Genomic DNA, 15,996 nt, shown 5'->3' on the forward strand with positions numbered 1-15,996 from the left:
GCTCCCTGTATGATCAGTGCCAGAGCTTGGTCCGCATTGCCGGTCACGGGTACAAGCGGCCGAAATGAGTTTAGGGTGAGAAGCTCTGCCATCCGGGAGGACCTCAAAGTAAAACCGTTGCTCCTCCACATCGAGAGGAGCCAGATGAGGTGGTTCGGGCATCTGGTCAGGATGCCACCCGAACGCCTCCCTAGGGAGGTGTTTAGGGCACGTCCGACCGGTAGGAGGCCGCGGGGAAGACCCAGGACACGTTGGGAAGACTATGTCTCCCGGCTGGCCTGGGAACGCCTCGGGGTCCCACAGGAAGAGCTGGACGAAGTGGCTGGGGAGAGGGAAGTCTGGGCTTCCCTGCTTAGGCTGCTGCCCCCGCGACCCGACCTCGGATAAGCGGAAGAAGATGGATGGATGGATGGATGGATGGATATATATATATAAGAGAAATACTTTAATTTCAGTGTTCATTTATTTACACATATACACACACATAACACTCATCTACTCATTGTTGAGTTAAGGGTTGAATTGTCCATCCTTGTTCTATTCTCTGCCACTATTTTTCTAACCATGCTGAACACCCTCTCTGATGATGCATTGTGCTTCGTCTCCTTGTTGTGTGCGCAGTTGTGCACTGCACTCTCTAAAAGCCCTAGATGTTAATGTCACATATGCATGTACAGTAGATGGCAGTATTGCCCTGTTTAAGAGTGTGTTTACGGCAGACGAATTGCTTTACGGTAGACGAAAACGTGACTGCTGTTGTTGTGTGTTGTTTACGCGCTGGGAGGATGTTAATGCAACTGTCTAACAATAAACCCACATAAGAAACCAAGAACTCGCCCTCGATCATTCTACAGTTATAACGTGATTGGGCAGGCATGCTGTTTATATTGTGAGAAAGCTGTCGACACGTCACTCAGGTCCGCCTGAATTTCGGGAGATTTACAGGGGAAAATTTGTCCCGGGAGGTTTTCGGGAGAAGTGCTGAATTTCGGGAGTCTCCCGGAAAATCCGGGAGGGTTGGCAAGTATGCATGTGCACTAAATCTAGATAAAGCTTGCATCCTCAAAAGAAAGAGAGAGAGAGAGAGAAAAAAAAATCTACTTATCAGTGAAAGCGGTGCGCTCGTCAAAAAAGTCCTTAGCTTTTTGTGGAGAGTCAAAGCAAAAGTTGTCATTCCCGACTGAGCAGACGGAGTTTGCTACCTTTCAGGTAAAGAGTGTATTTAATAGCGTTGAACGTCGTTTTTTTTAGCCAGAGCAGCACTGATGTCTTGATACACTCTGAGCTCCTATCTTCGGTACTCCATCTTGTGATGTCTCGCCCACCTGAGGACTTTTTCTTTATCTTGGAAACGGAGACAATTTACGATGAAGGTCCTCGCTTTTGAAGCACCGGCCTTACCTGGTCTGAGGCGGAAGGCGCGATGAAGTCTCTCTATCTCCGTAGGGTTGCTGAAAACCTCAGAGCCTATCAGCTCTATTAGCAAGTCAGAAATAAACTTTGTGGGATGCAGGTCCTTCTCTTTCCCCCGTGGAATATTAATAATCCTCAAATTAGAGCGCCTCAATCGATTCTCAAGATCTTCAACTTGGTCTGGGAGCACAGTAACATGAGTCTGTAAAGTCTTAAGAATTACATTCATCTCGGTAAGTTTCTCAAAGTTTTCTCCTGCTAAAACTTCAGTTTCAGTAAGACGGGTGTTAAATGATGTCAACTGTTCACCCAATAAATCAACCGACTGCTTTGGGGATTTCATTGACTGTTGTATTAAAATGGCCATGTCAGCTTTGAAGCAGTCGCATTGTTTGTTAAGAAAAGCCTCTAAGTCCATCCTGGTGACTGGTCGGAGTGGGCCCCTCTGTTGACTCCAATATACCCCGGTTCAGCACTCTGAGGCAGCAACAGCAGCCATGCTATCAAGCTTAGCAGAAGTGCTCGCTGCTCGAGTTGTTGTTAGATGAGTTTTGGACTTTGCGCCACTCATTACGTCGTGGTACACTTTCTCAGGGAAAACGTTGTTGATGTTTGGATCAACCCAAAAAAGAGCACCGCTAAATCTTGTAGACTTGATGGGTAAAGAGAAAAGTTCAGTTGGAGCTACGCACTTGCACGTCTGCTCGCGACCAGTGTTGGGACTAACGCGTTACAAAGTAACGCGTTACTGTAACGCCGTTAGTTTCGGCGGTAACTAGTAATCTAACGCGTTATTTTTTTTTATTCAGTAATTTAGTTACCGTTACTACATGATGCGTTACTGCGTTATTTTACGTTACTTTTGATGTAGTATTGCCTAGAAACAGAAGCGCTGCGGTGCCGTTCTTCTGAATCTTCCTCTGTCACAAGCCGGAGAGAAGAAAAGAGGCGCGGTCTATGTGTGTGTGGGGGGGCGGGGAGGCTAGGTTTGATCCGCGGTTTGATATATGAAACAAAAAAAAAAGTTGTTGGCACGTTCAGTCCACACACATCGTGGTCATGGCGAGCGCAATAACGGAGGAGCTTGAACGCCCCCGCCATTGAATCGGTGTGTTTATAAGTGCAGATTCGGTTGTGCAAAACGAGGGTTTTAAACACATGCTGAAAGTGCTTGAACCACGTTACGACATCCCGTCGCGCACCCACTTCAGCAATAAGATTGTGCCAGATCTTTATGAGCAGGAGAAGAAAAAAGTTGTGGATGAACTATCCCGAGCATCATCTGTTGCGCTCATGACAGACGGGTGGACGTCCAGCGGAACTATAAGCGCTCACTTCATCACAGCAGACTGGGAGATGAGAAGACACGCCCCCTCTACGAGAGTCACCTTGCGCAGGTACTGACACAAGCAGTGGAGGAATGGAAGATAAAGATATCCCAGTCACATGTGATAATGCCAAAAATCAAATAATTACAGAGAATGAGGCAGGACTGGGACCACAGATAGGTGCTTTGCACATGTAGTGAATTTGGCATCACAGAAGGGAATCTCAGTCAATAGGATGGAGCGCCTCTTTGGGAGGATCAGGAAGGTTTCTTACGTCCACCCAAGCACAACAGCTGCTCATGTGCTTAAGACAAAGCAAGAAATGCTAAAGCTGCCTGCTCATACATGATGTCCCAACAAGGTGGAACTCCACTTATGATATGTTGGAGCAGCAGGCAGCTATATACTCTGCATTGACCCACAACACCCTGAAGACAAATGTCACCCTGTCTGATGATGATGTGAGAGTGGCAGATGAGGTCCTCTGGGTGCTTAAACCCCTCAAAAGTGTTACATCTCTACTGAGCACTGAAACTTCACCATCTGTGTCAATGATCCTGCCACTGAAAACAAGGATTCTACAATCCATGGCTCCAAGTGTGGTAGACAGCAGCATCACTCCAGATGTCAGGCTTTATTTCACTACCTATGTTTCAAGGAAGATGATGTTTCTTCTTATGTTGCACTTAAACTTGTTTTTTATTAATGGTCATTGGTCCAAGTTTAAAGAAAGGAGAAATGCCTTTTTATGTTGCACTGTTTTTCATTAATTATGTTAAAAGGAAAATAAAAATGCATGTCAAGTTGATCAACATATTGTATTATTCTCCAGTGCAATAACAGTACTGAAATGAAGGCAAAAAGGGCATTAATGGGAGCTTTAAAAAAAAAAAAGAAGAAAAAAAGAAGTAACTAAATAGTTACTTTTCACAGTAACGCATTACTTTTTGGTGTAAGTAACTGAGTTAGTAACTGAGTTACTTTTGAAATAAAGTAACTAGTAACTGTAACTAGTTACTGGTTTTCAGTAACTAACCCAACACTGCTCGCGACATAGTCAGACGTGACTTTCTATCATGAGAGGTTGCACATGTCAATGCATGTAAGGGCGCCGCAATCTTAGAAAAGGCACGTATAAACCTTCGGTAATAGCCAGCAAAACCAATAAAGAATTTTATGTGCTTTACCGTCTTGAGCACAGGCTAGTCTTTCACTACTACAGTCTTGGCTGGGTCAGTAGCCACAACCTTTTCATTGATCACGTGTCCAAATCACCTCGTTTTGGAAAAGCTAACACTTCTTAGATTGCAATTTGAGTCGATGCTGGTGCAGACAAATTAAGACCTCTTACAGGTGGCGCACATTACTTTTAAAAAAGAGGGAAATTACAAGATCATCCAGATAAATCAACAATGATTAATTTATCAGGTTTTCAAGCAGCGTTGCATGAGTCTTTGGAATGTGGCAGGGCACTGCACAGGCCAAAGGGCATCCACTCAAACTCATACAGACAGTCTTTTCCCGGTCTGAGGGGTCCATCTCCACATGCCACGTAGCCACTAGCAAGAACCAGGGTTGAGTACCATTTGGCAGATTTTGGTGGTTGGCAAACCTGGGTAATTTCCTTGATGAAGCACAGACCAAACAGCTTGAATAAAATTAATAACTAGTATCCCTTTACTTGGTTCTAAACATTCATCATCCACAATTATCATGCCTTTTTCTGGGATATGTTTTCTTTCTACCTTACAGTCAACAAGGGCACAGCCGTTGTAAAGGATCGTTAGTCCATTTGCAGCATGAAGTGTCAGCCAATGGACGTTGTCAGCACCAGTCATGTCAGGCCCTTGTAAGTGTTTTGCAAGCAAGCTTTTGCTTAGCAGGGTAACTTGAAAGCCTGTATCAAGCACAAAAGAGACAGGGCATCCATTAATTTCTACAATGACATCAAGACACTCACCGACCGAGGTAGGCTTTTGCTGTGTGGCTATAGAGCCTGCATCTTGTGCAGTCACCCCCACGGCCCAGCCGTTGGCTGCAGGGGAAGTTAAAAATCCTGGCGCCTTGATTGTCTCTGTCAACACCATCGCTGAATATGTCCCACAGCACCACATCTGCAAGAAATAGGTCCTCCAACTGTAGTCTGCTGAATGTTATGGGCTGTTGTGGCTGCTGATCTGTGTCTGTTGGGCAGCAGGTGCTGAAGGGGTCTAATAGTTTAGCAGTGAGGCTCTAGGAGATGGCTTTATCTCTCTGGGGAGCGGAACCTTCTTTTCAAACTTAGCGGTAAGCGCTTCCATCATGTTCCATGAGCGCTTTCACTTCATCCATAATATTGGCTCGTAATCCAGTCTGTATCTGTAACTTCTCGGTTTCAGTTGCAATCCTAGGGGATGGAGCAGGAACTCTGTGAGCATCGATTGCAGCTTCTGCTCCAAAGCTTGTGCTTCTTTGCAGGCATCCAAAAAAGTTCTGCAAGCATTGCTGTGACTGCTCAGTTCTTGTTTCATAGGTCCTGGCTGAAGCCCAACTATCAGCTGGTCCAGCAGGAAATTCTAACCCCCAGCCGTGCCATCTTCATCATGCGCTTGCCATCTAAAAAACAACTCTTTAATTCTTAAAATAAAAACATGAGGACTTTATTTTTTCTCTGGGCTTGATCACCTGCAACTCATGCTTAGCCTCTCCCTATAAAACACTAAGGACAAAATCTGCTGGTTGGTGACTTAGCCCCTGTGCTCGCAGCATAGCTTCCACCTGAACCCTCCATTCTGTAAATGCATTCTTTTCACCATTGAATTTGGAAATCCAAGCAGCCCCCATAAGTTGTGTACTTACTGGTGTATTAATATTACCCTGAGTAGTATCATTTCTCAGCAGTGGTGGTGGTACTGCCAAATTGTCACGCAAGGCGAAGTTCTTTTGATGTCTACCAGCAATTAAAAGGCAAAGTTCCACAGTCAAAATAAAATACACCAAATGTTTCAAATAATTTGATTCCAGCTAGAAAATTATATAAAAAGGATGATTAAAATCAAACAATAAAAACAATTGCAACAAATGTGCAATAAAATATTAAAAAGTTACACATCAACTAAAATAGTTCTCAGCTCCAGTTGAAGCCCCTTGATTTGTTCCAGCTGCTTTCCTTTTTGCTGGGGGGAGGGTCCAGAAGGTGGCCACGCCCCTTGACGTATTTTGGCTCAGCCCTGGAACTCCTGCTCCAGTCCATCATGTGACGTCGCTGTGAAGGGAGCAGAAAGGTGCACTCACTAAGCAGTACGTGACAACTTACAATACAAAACACGGCCGACAGACAAACATTTTTTTGGCTTTCCTTAATTAAGCGTATTGTGAATGTTGAGCCGATATCTCCATTCGGCGCACACTCTTCCTGCCGTCAGTCGGCCGTGCGTCCTCATTCAAGAATGATGCTCCACATCAGACTCTCGACAACCTCTGCGTCCCGTGGTCACTAAACACTGTGTGTGGCGTGTTACTGCTCCTCAATCAATCATCAATCAAATTTAACATATGTAGTCGCTAATCACAAATGTCTCAAAGGGCTTGGGTGACCGGTGCAATGGATGCCGAGTGGATACGGTTAATAATGTGAGATGCCGGGTCCATAGTGGGGCCAAGAAGGGATCTTCTTGCACACCGACTGATGCATAAAGAGTGGTCCACTACGGGTCCCGACTTCATAATGTGAAAGACCAGTCCATTGGGAGGCCAGCAGGGTATCATCTTGAATGGAGACAAGTCAGCAGCGCAAAGACGTCACCAACTGATGCAAAGAGGAGTGGTCCATCCTGGGTCCCGACTTGGAAAAGCGAGCACCTCCTCCATGGAGGCTGATCCGTGGTCAGATGATAACCACTCCATGCAGGAGGGGGTCAGAGCCAAAAAGAGAGACAGTAGATCAGTTGGTCTAAAAAGGGGTCTATTTAAAGGCTACAGTTTGCAAATTAGTTTTAAGATGGGACTTAAATGCTTCTACTGAGGTAGCATCTCTAACTGTTACCGATAGGGCAGTGGTCCCCAACCTTTTTTTTAACTGCGGACTGGTCAACACTTGAAAATGTGTCCCACGGACCGGGGGCAGCTGGGGGTGGGGGGATGTTTTTTTTAAATTTTTTGGCATAAGAAAATACAATCATGTGTGCTTACGGACTCTATCCCTGCAGACTGAATTGATCTATATTGGTATATAATGTAGGAACCAGAAATATTAATAACAGAAAGAAACAACCCTTTTGTGCGAATGAGTGTGAATGAGGGAGGGAGGTTTTTTGGGTTGGTGCACTAATTGTAAGTGTATCTTGTGTTTTTTTATGTTGATTTAATTAAAAGAAATGTTTTTTTTATTTTTATTTTTTTTTATTTCTTGTGCGGCCCGGTACCAATCGATCCACAGACCGGTGGTTGGGGACCACTGCAGTAGGGCATTCCATAGTACTGGAGCCCGAATAGAAAATAGCTCTAAAGCCCACAGACTTTTTTTGGGTTCTGGGGATCACTAATAAGCCGGAGTTCATAAAACGCAGATTGGTCCAATACAATCAGCAAGATAGGATGGAGCTATATCATTTAGTATTTTATACGTAAGTAGTAAAACTTTAAAGTCGCATCTTAGTTGCACAGGACACCAGTGCACTTTAGTACTGAGTATAGGCATAATATGATCAAACTGTCTTGTTCTTGTCACAAGTCTAGCAGCCGTATTGTATACCAACTGTAATCTTTTAATGCTAGACATAGGGAGACCCAAAAATAATACATTACAGTAGGGCTGGGCGATATGGCCTTTTATTGATAGGTTTTTTTTATAGATTTTTTTAGGCCATGTCACGATACACAATATACATCTCGATATTTTGCCTTAGCCTTGAATTAACACTTGATGCATATAATCACACCCGTATGATGATTCTATGTGTCTACATTAAAACATTCTTGTTCATACTGCATTACTATATGCTCATGTTAAACTTTCATGCAGAGAGCGAAATCACAACTAAGTCAATTTACCAAAACTGTATTTATCAAACAGTTATTAAGCAGTGGCACAAACATTGATGTAATTTCAAAACAGAAAGTGCAAGATTGTCAGAGACATTTTAAAACAGGCTATTAGTGCACTTTTGTGCATGATGTCACTAAGAAGACTTAGAAAGTTTTTTTTGCTTTGTGCTATATATAAACAAACTACATTTTACATTTATGAAATCAATGAACGACTGCAGAGAAAATGAAAGAGCATTTTTGAATGCAACAAAATGTTTTTAACTCCGAAAAAGACTTCGGGTTGAAGGTTAAGTAAAATACTTAATGTCTATTTAAGTCCTCCTTGTAGTAATGAAACAACAAAACGCCAAACTTAAATTATGAGTGATGACAACCTGTCGTCACGTCCGCTTGGCCAACCAAAAAGTAACCACAGAACACTATATAGTGTTCTGTGGTTACTTTTTGGTTGGCCAATGGTTTACGTTGTATTGCACAGAGAGAGAGAGAGAGAGAGAGAGAGAGAGAGAGAGAGAGAGAGAGAGAGAGAGAGAGAGAGAGAGAGAGAGAGAGAGAGAGAGAGAGAGAGCATAAAGCTTGGGCGTGGGTGTGTCCCGAGGTTTGACAAGCAGAGCGCATGGATGAGGCAGCCTTGACAAGCTGAGCGCATCAGAGTGATCAAAGAGCCGCGTGCGTCTCCGGAGCTGCGGCTTGCCGAACCCTGCCCTAAGGCTATGTTGATGTTTAATAGCAGACACTACCAATTAGTGATCTTGTATTGCGTAACACACATGACGCTACTACCAATAATGCAGTGACATGCGGTGATTTTCATGGCTGGTGAGGCACTGACTTCATCACAGTCAGATTTACAAACATATGAACCCTAGAGAGTATCTTATTCACCATTTGATTGGCAGCAGTTAACGGGTTATGTTTAAAAGCTCATACCAGCATTCTTCCCTGCTTGGCACTCAGCATCAAGGGTTAGAATTGGGGGTTAAATCACCAAAAATGATTCCCGGGCGCGGCACCGCTGCTGCCCACTACTCCCCTCACCTCCCAGGGGGTGATCAAGTGGATGGGTCAAATGCAGAGGACAAATTTCACCACACCTACTGTGTGTGACAATCATTGGTACTTTAACTTAACTTTAACTTTACACATACAAACTGTAGCACACAAAAAAGCACATTTGATTTAAAAAAACATTATTATGGTCTTACCTTTACTTATAAATGAAGTCCATGCGCTGCTCCTTTTGAACAAAGGCATCAATAACTTGTTTATAAAGTTAAAGTTAAAGTACCAATGATTGTCACACACACACTAGGTGTGGCGAAATTATTCTCTGCATTTGACCCATCACCCTTGATCACCCCCTGGGAGGTGAGGGGAGCAGTAGCAGTGGCCGCGTCCGGGCATCATTTTGGTGAATTAACCCCCAATTCCAACCCTTGATGCTGAGTGCCAAGCAGGGAGGCCATGGGTCCCATTTTTATAGTCTTTGGTATGACTCGGCCTGGGTTTGAACTCACAACCTACCGATCTCAGGGCGGACACTCTAACCACTAGGCCACTGAGTAGGCCTTATAGAAGTCTTCCTTATCTTTCTTCAGTTTTAAAAGTCACTCTGTCTCGATGGAGATCTTCCTTTAAGTATTACCTCCTGCTTCGATTGAAAGTCCAGTTTAGAAAACTGTTTTATTTTAGATATGTAATCCTCCATGTTAATAGTCCAGGCAAGAGGAAAAGATAAACGATCGCTGCTAACTGTTGCTGCTTGTTGTCACTTCTTCTGCAGCCGAGAAGTCGTAGAAATGCTCCCTGGGATCACTACCGCCCTCTACCACCAGGAGGCGGGATTACTGCGAGCCTCACACAGTGCGTCTTCGCAGCAGTTTTATGATTGCTCAGCACAAGAAATACGTTACACACATACAGTTGTTGACAAAATACACTGTACATTATATACCTCAGCTAACTAAACTATGGAAATGTATAATATAATTCATATAGCAATACGGTCTCACTGCACAGCAGGCCAGCAGATAGCCGAGTCATTGCGCAATCCATGGTGAGGCTCAACTCAGTGACGTGCCTCAACTGGCTGCTGACTCACAGGAAGTCTCTTCTCAGTATTTGAACGGAAAATGTGAAAATTCAGCGATTTTGAATACAAAATAATCTAAAACTGGTGAAGTTAAATGGAAAATAACTTTATAGTATAATCACTGGATACATATAACAATTTAATTATTTATTTTTAAACACCAATCAGAAGTGCACAGTGTGTTCTCAGGTGCAGCCCACACCTATCAGCTTATGGTTTGCGTAAAGGCTAACTTGTTATTTTCCTTTGTAATGCCTACTGAGCCTATGGTGCTGTTAAGTTATTGTGGCTCAATTTGCCTTAATTTTTTTATGTTAATGTATTATTATTTAATATGTATTATTGTTTTAGTTGCTTAAGAGATATTCCTGGCTCTGAATTTGCTCATTGCTATTTTTATGTTTTTGTGCATTATTTGTTGCCGTCATCATTAAACGAACAGGATACTCATCATTTACTCAGTACTTGAGTAGTTTTTTCACAACATACTTTTTACTTTTACTCAAGTAAATATTTGGGTGACTACTCCTTACTTTTACTTGAGTAATAAATCTCTAAAGTAACAGTACTCTTACCTGAGTACAATTTCTGGCTACTCTACCCACCTCTGGTTATAAGACATAAAGTGTTATAGTGTGACATATTTTGTATTTTGTGACAACTCCATGTCCCTTTAGAAAAGGACATTTGAGATTTGAGATTTAAGATTTGAGATTTAAGATAAAGACGAAAATAACTCCGTGCCTACCTACTTTATGGGTTATAGATAAACCTATGGATAACGGAGACATATATAATAGTCTCCTTTTCAGGTGAGAGACGACGCTGAAGGCAGTGCCTTTAAGGCAGGCCCCCAATATAGTTGTCCGGTGGTCCAAGTTCCTCTATACCGGGGGTCGGCAACCCGCGGCTCTAGAGCTGCATGCGTCTTTTTAGCGCCGCCCTCGTGGCTCTCTGGAGCTTTTTCAAAAATTTATGAAAAATGAAAAAAGATGAGGGGAAAAAAAAAAGTTTTTTGTTTTAATATGGTTTCTGTAGGAGGACAAACATGACACAAACCTCCCTAACTGATATAAATCACACTGTTTGTATTAAACATGCTTCACTGATTCGAGTATTTGGCGAGCGCCGTTTTGTCCTACTAATTTTGGCGGTCCTTGAACTCACCGTATTTTGTTTACATGTATAACTTTCTCCGACTTTCTAGGGCGTGTTTTATGCCACTTCTTTTTCTGTCTCATTTTGTCCACCAAACTTTTAATGTTGTGCGTGAATGCACAAAGGTGAGTTTTGTTGATGTTATTGACTTGTGTGGAGTGCTAATCGGGCATATTTGGTAACTGCATGACTGCAAGCTAATCGATGCTAACATGCTATTTAGGCTAGCTATATGTACATATTGCGTCATTATGCCTCATTTGTAGGTATATTTGAGGTCATTTAGTTTCCTTTAGGTCCTCTTAATTCAATTTATATCTCATGACACACTATCTGTATGTAATATGGCTTTTAATTTTTTGTGGCTCCAGACAGATTTGTTTTTGTATTTTTGGTCCAATATGGCTCTTTCAACATTTTGGGTTGCCGACCCCTGATCTATACTATCGGAGCACTGTTGTGTTTTTAGGAATTTTCTGCAAAAATGTTTGTCCCCCAAGTTTTGAGCTGAACTCCGGGGCCAGTATGGTGTTATTCCCAGGCCAGATTTTTTGGCCATCTCCACGCCAGCAGCCAGGAAGCGGGTTTGTAATTTGCAACCTGTTTTGAAAATGATTTTTTATATAATATTTAAACAAAGGATGTCGCAAATTTCACCCCTGTGGTTTAAAACTCCTTTATTATCATCCGTTCTCCTAATGTCTCTGGCAAAAATCTTAAGTAACTGAGCAAGCGCCTACTGATTTCAAGTTTGGTTATTATTATTTTCAGTCAACCTGTCAGGCTTGCCCCTGACAGTTTGGTTGTGTTTTAGTTTTTCCTCTGTGTGTGTGTAGTATTTCCTGTCAGCTCTCTTGTTTTGGTTCTGTTTCCTGTTTGTCTCCCGGAGTGCTGTGTCCCCTCAGCTGTGGCTGATTGGCACCTGGCCACACCTGGTGTCAATCAGCCAGCTGCTAGTTGAACCTGACTTCCCATCCAGTCTGTGCTGGATTATTGTCATTCCTACTTGTCGGTGTCAGTGTAACTGTAAGCGGTAGTGATGGGTCCGATGCATCGGCGCATGCGTCGAGCTCATAGAGCAAAACCCTTTGTCGGTGCGCGTACCGCTTTTAGAAAGTCACGTGACCGATCATGAGCTGTTTTGGTCACGTGACCGATACGCGAACTGTGTCGCACTGACGCCTCCTCTGTGTCTTTTCTACAGTCGGAGAAATAATAACTAAGAAGAGAAAGCGTCTAAAATTGAATACGTTGGAAAAACTGTTTTTTTTAAATAAAAATGTGTAAAAAAATAATAATAATTTCCCAGTCCACAAGCATCCTCATTCACAACACGTTCTCTTAGATTTCCATGTTATGATACATGTTCACATTATTTATTGACTGTATAAAAAATATATTTTTATTTAAATTAAGTTATGAAATAATCCTAAATTAAATACAATGACTTGGTTTATATTATTGTATATACTAGGTCATAACATCAGTTTCAGTTGAGTCGGTTGCCTGTAGGGATTTTTAATGTCCAGCAGATGTCAGTATTTAGTGACACAGTATCGACACAGTATCAATACAGTTTTGCAATGTGTCGAAACGCTTCATGACGCCTCATCAACCCATCACTAGTAAGCGGTAGCGGTAAGCTATATATTGTAGATGTTTGTAGCTTGCTGTCTTTTTGTTCCTCGTCTTCCAGTTCCTGTTTTCCTGGCATCCTTTTTCCTGTTCCTGGTTCCTGGTTTGTGTTTTTTCCTTTATTTTATGAACATTAAATCATGTTTTCCTGGACAAAGCCTGCCATCTCTGCATCTTGGGGTTCGTCACCAACAACTCACTGTGACACAACCACTGATGTCGATGAGTGTCAGCCTGTCCGAGGTGCATCAACTTACTTATCTGGTTCCGCTACAGTGTTTCAATGTAACTATTATTCATTTGAAAGGCTTTCCTGTCTCTTTGTGGATGATTGACTGATCACTCAGGAAAAAAACACGATGTAACAATCATTTATTACAAACCCAAACATGTCACGTATGTGAAAAAATAAAAAATTTAAAAATGATGCTGCACACTATTCCTTGTCCCATCTGAAATGAATCACTGTACCAGAACAGTTATTCTTTGATGATCCAGTTGTTTTGATGACGTATAATGTGCTCCTGTTTTCAGCCAAACACAACACAAATCATGTCCTACCGATTGATTATTAACTGTTTTACGCACAACCTGTCTCGTATTAAAACAAGGTGACATCTGGTTAGTGATGTTTGAAAATAATCTAAATCAAATAAACTGAACAATGGAATGGAACTTTATTGTCATTGCACTTAAAGTGCAACACACTTACATTTTCAGTACAAATCAGGTGTGAAGGAGTTGGAGGGTTTAGGTACAGTAAAAAGGCCTTTACTCTTCATGTTTTTTAGGACCAGGTAAAACATTTTAAAACATAAACAAACATTTCAGGTTTTATATTATCTTGAAGATTGGATAGTTTAATTTCATATGCCTGTGCTACAATATTAAATTAATGTCCTTTTCAATTTTCTGTTGGTGCCTATGGTTACCCCCAGAGGGCTAGTTATAACAGTTAAGGATGTATAAATAGCTCATCATTAGTACATCATTATTACATTTGTAATATTTTACTTAATTATTAATCTATCATTCCTCTTTCTACACCATTGCTCTCATTAGGACAGGGGTCGGCAACCCGCGGCCAGTGTTGGGACTAACGCGTTACAAAGTAAAGCCGTTAGTTTCGGCAGTAACTAGTAATCTAACGCGTTATTTTTTTATATTCAATAACTCAGTTACCGTTACTACATGATGCGTTACTGCGTTATTTTACGTTACTTTTTATGTAGTATCGGCTAAAAACTGAGGATCTGAGTGTGTTTTATTCCAGCGAAGCAGAGACATGCTTCTGATTCTTCCTCTGCGCTCTCTGTGTGTGCGTGTGACTGTGTGTCTGAGTGTGGGAAGGGGAGGGGAGGGGAGGGGGGTGCGCAATACAACCGTTGGCCAACAAAAAAGTAACCACAGAACACTATACGCCTATACGGTATAGTGTTCTGTGGTTACTTTTTGGTTGGCCAAGCGGACGTGACGACAGGCTGTCCCCACTCAGATCCGCACAGACCGGGAGGGGGCGTGCCTTAAGTCCGGCTGGAAATCGGCAGAAATTTGGAGAATGGTTGTCCCAGGGAGAGGCAGTGAAATTCGGGAGGGTTGCCAAGTATGAGATATTCTCACTTCTTTTCTTTTGTCGAGCACAAAGAAAAGAACATTTTAGTTAAATGTAAGTTGTGTCTTGGATCAAAGATCCCGTCTACTGCCCAAAACAACAATTCAAATCTGCCTGGTTAGGCTCTGTGTATGTCACGTGTGCCTTCCTTAGGTGAAGCCAGCTTTACAGCTATGTTGTTGATTGATTGATTGATTGATTGAAACTTTTATTAGTAGATTGCACAGTACAGTACATATTCCGTACAATTGACCACTAAATGGTAACACCCAAATAAGTTTTTTAACTTGTTTAAGTCGGGGTCCAGATACAGAAATATACTATCAAATATATACTAACATCATAATACAGTCATCACACAAGATAATCATCAGGGTATATACATTGAATTATTTACATTATTTACAATCCGGGGTGTGGGATATGGAGGGGGGGGGGGGGGGGGGGGGGATTAGGTTTGGTTGGAATCAACACTTCAGTCATCAACAATTGCATCATCAGAGAAATGGACATTGAAACAGTGTAGGACTGACTTGGTAGGATATGTACAGCAAGTAGTGGACACAGAGAGAGAGATCAGAAAGTATAAGAAAAAGTGTCTACATTTGACTATTTACAATCCGAAGAGGTATTATGTGGAAGGGAGGGTGTTAGTTTAGGGTTGTAGTTGCCTGGAGATGTTCTTTTAGTGCGGTTTTGAAGGAGGATAGAGATGCTCTTTCTTTTACACCTGTTGGGAGTGCATTCCATATTGAAGTGGCATAGAAAGAGAATGAGTTAAGACCTTTATTAGTTCGGAATCTGGGTTTAACGTGGTTAGTGTTAGTGTTAGTGTTAGTGTTAGTGTTATTATGCTGTTTGTTACTTATGTATGTTATGTTGCAGCTATTTAAAATAGTTTTGTCAATTTGTTCTGGCCTGAAATAAATTGGCCCTTTGAAACATATCTTTGTCTTTGTGTGTTGTATGTAGACCACATTGCTTAGCAGAGTTCAGTGATGCAAATGTATGTCAAGTTGATCAACAGATTGTATTATTCTCCAGTGCAATAACAGTACTAAAATGAAGGCTAAAAGGGCATTAATGGGAGCTTTAAAAAAAAAAAAGTAGAAGAAGTAACTAAATAGTTACTACTCACAGTAACGCATTACTTTTTGGTGTAAGTAACTGAGTTAGTAACTGAGTTACTTTTGAAATAAAGTAACTAGTAACTGTAACTAGTTACTGCTTTTCAGTAACTAACCCAACACTGCCCGCGGCTCTAGAGCCGCATGCGGCTCTTTAGCGCCGCCCTAGTGGATCTCTGGAGCTTTTTAAAAAATGTATGAAAAATGGAAAAAGATGAGGGGAAAAAATATATTTTTTGTTTTAATATGGTTTATGTAGGAGGACAAACATGACACAAGCCTCCCTAATTGTTACAAAGCACACTGTTTGTATTAAACATGCTTCACTGATTCGAGTATTTGGCGAGCGCGTTTTGTCCTACTAATTTTGGCGGTCCTTGAACTCACCGTAGTTTGTTTACATGTATAACTTTCTCCGACTTTCTAGGACGTGTTTTATGCCACTTCTTTTTCTGTCTCATTTTGTCCACCAAACTTTTAACGTTGTGCATGAAAGGTGAGTTTTGTTGACGTTATTGACTTGTGTGGAGTGCTAATCAGGCATATTTGGTCACTGCATGACTGCAAGCTAATCGATGCTAACATGCTATTCAGGCTAGCTAT

The sequence above is a fragment of the Nerophis lumbriciformis genome, linkage group LG16 (assembly GCF_033978685.3).
Source record: "Nerophis lumbriciformis linkage group LG16, RoL_Nlum_v2.1, whole genome shotgun sequence".
Classification (NCBI taxonomy): Eukaryota; Metazoa; Chordata; class Actinopteri; order Syngnathiformes; family Syngnathidae; genus Nerophis; species Nerophis lumbriciformis.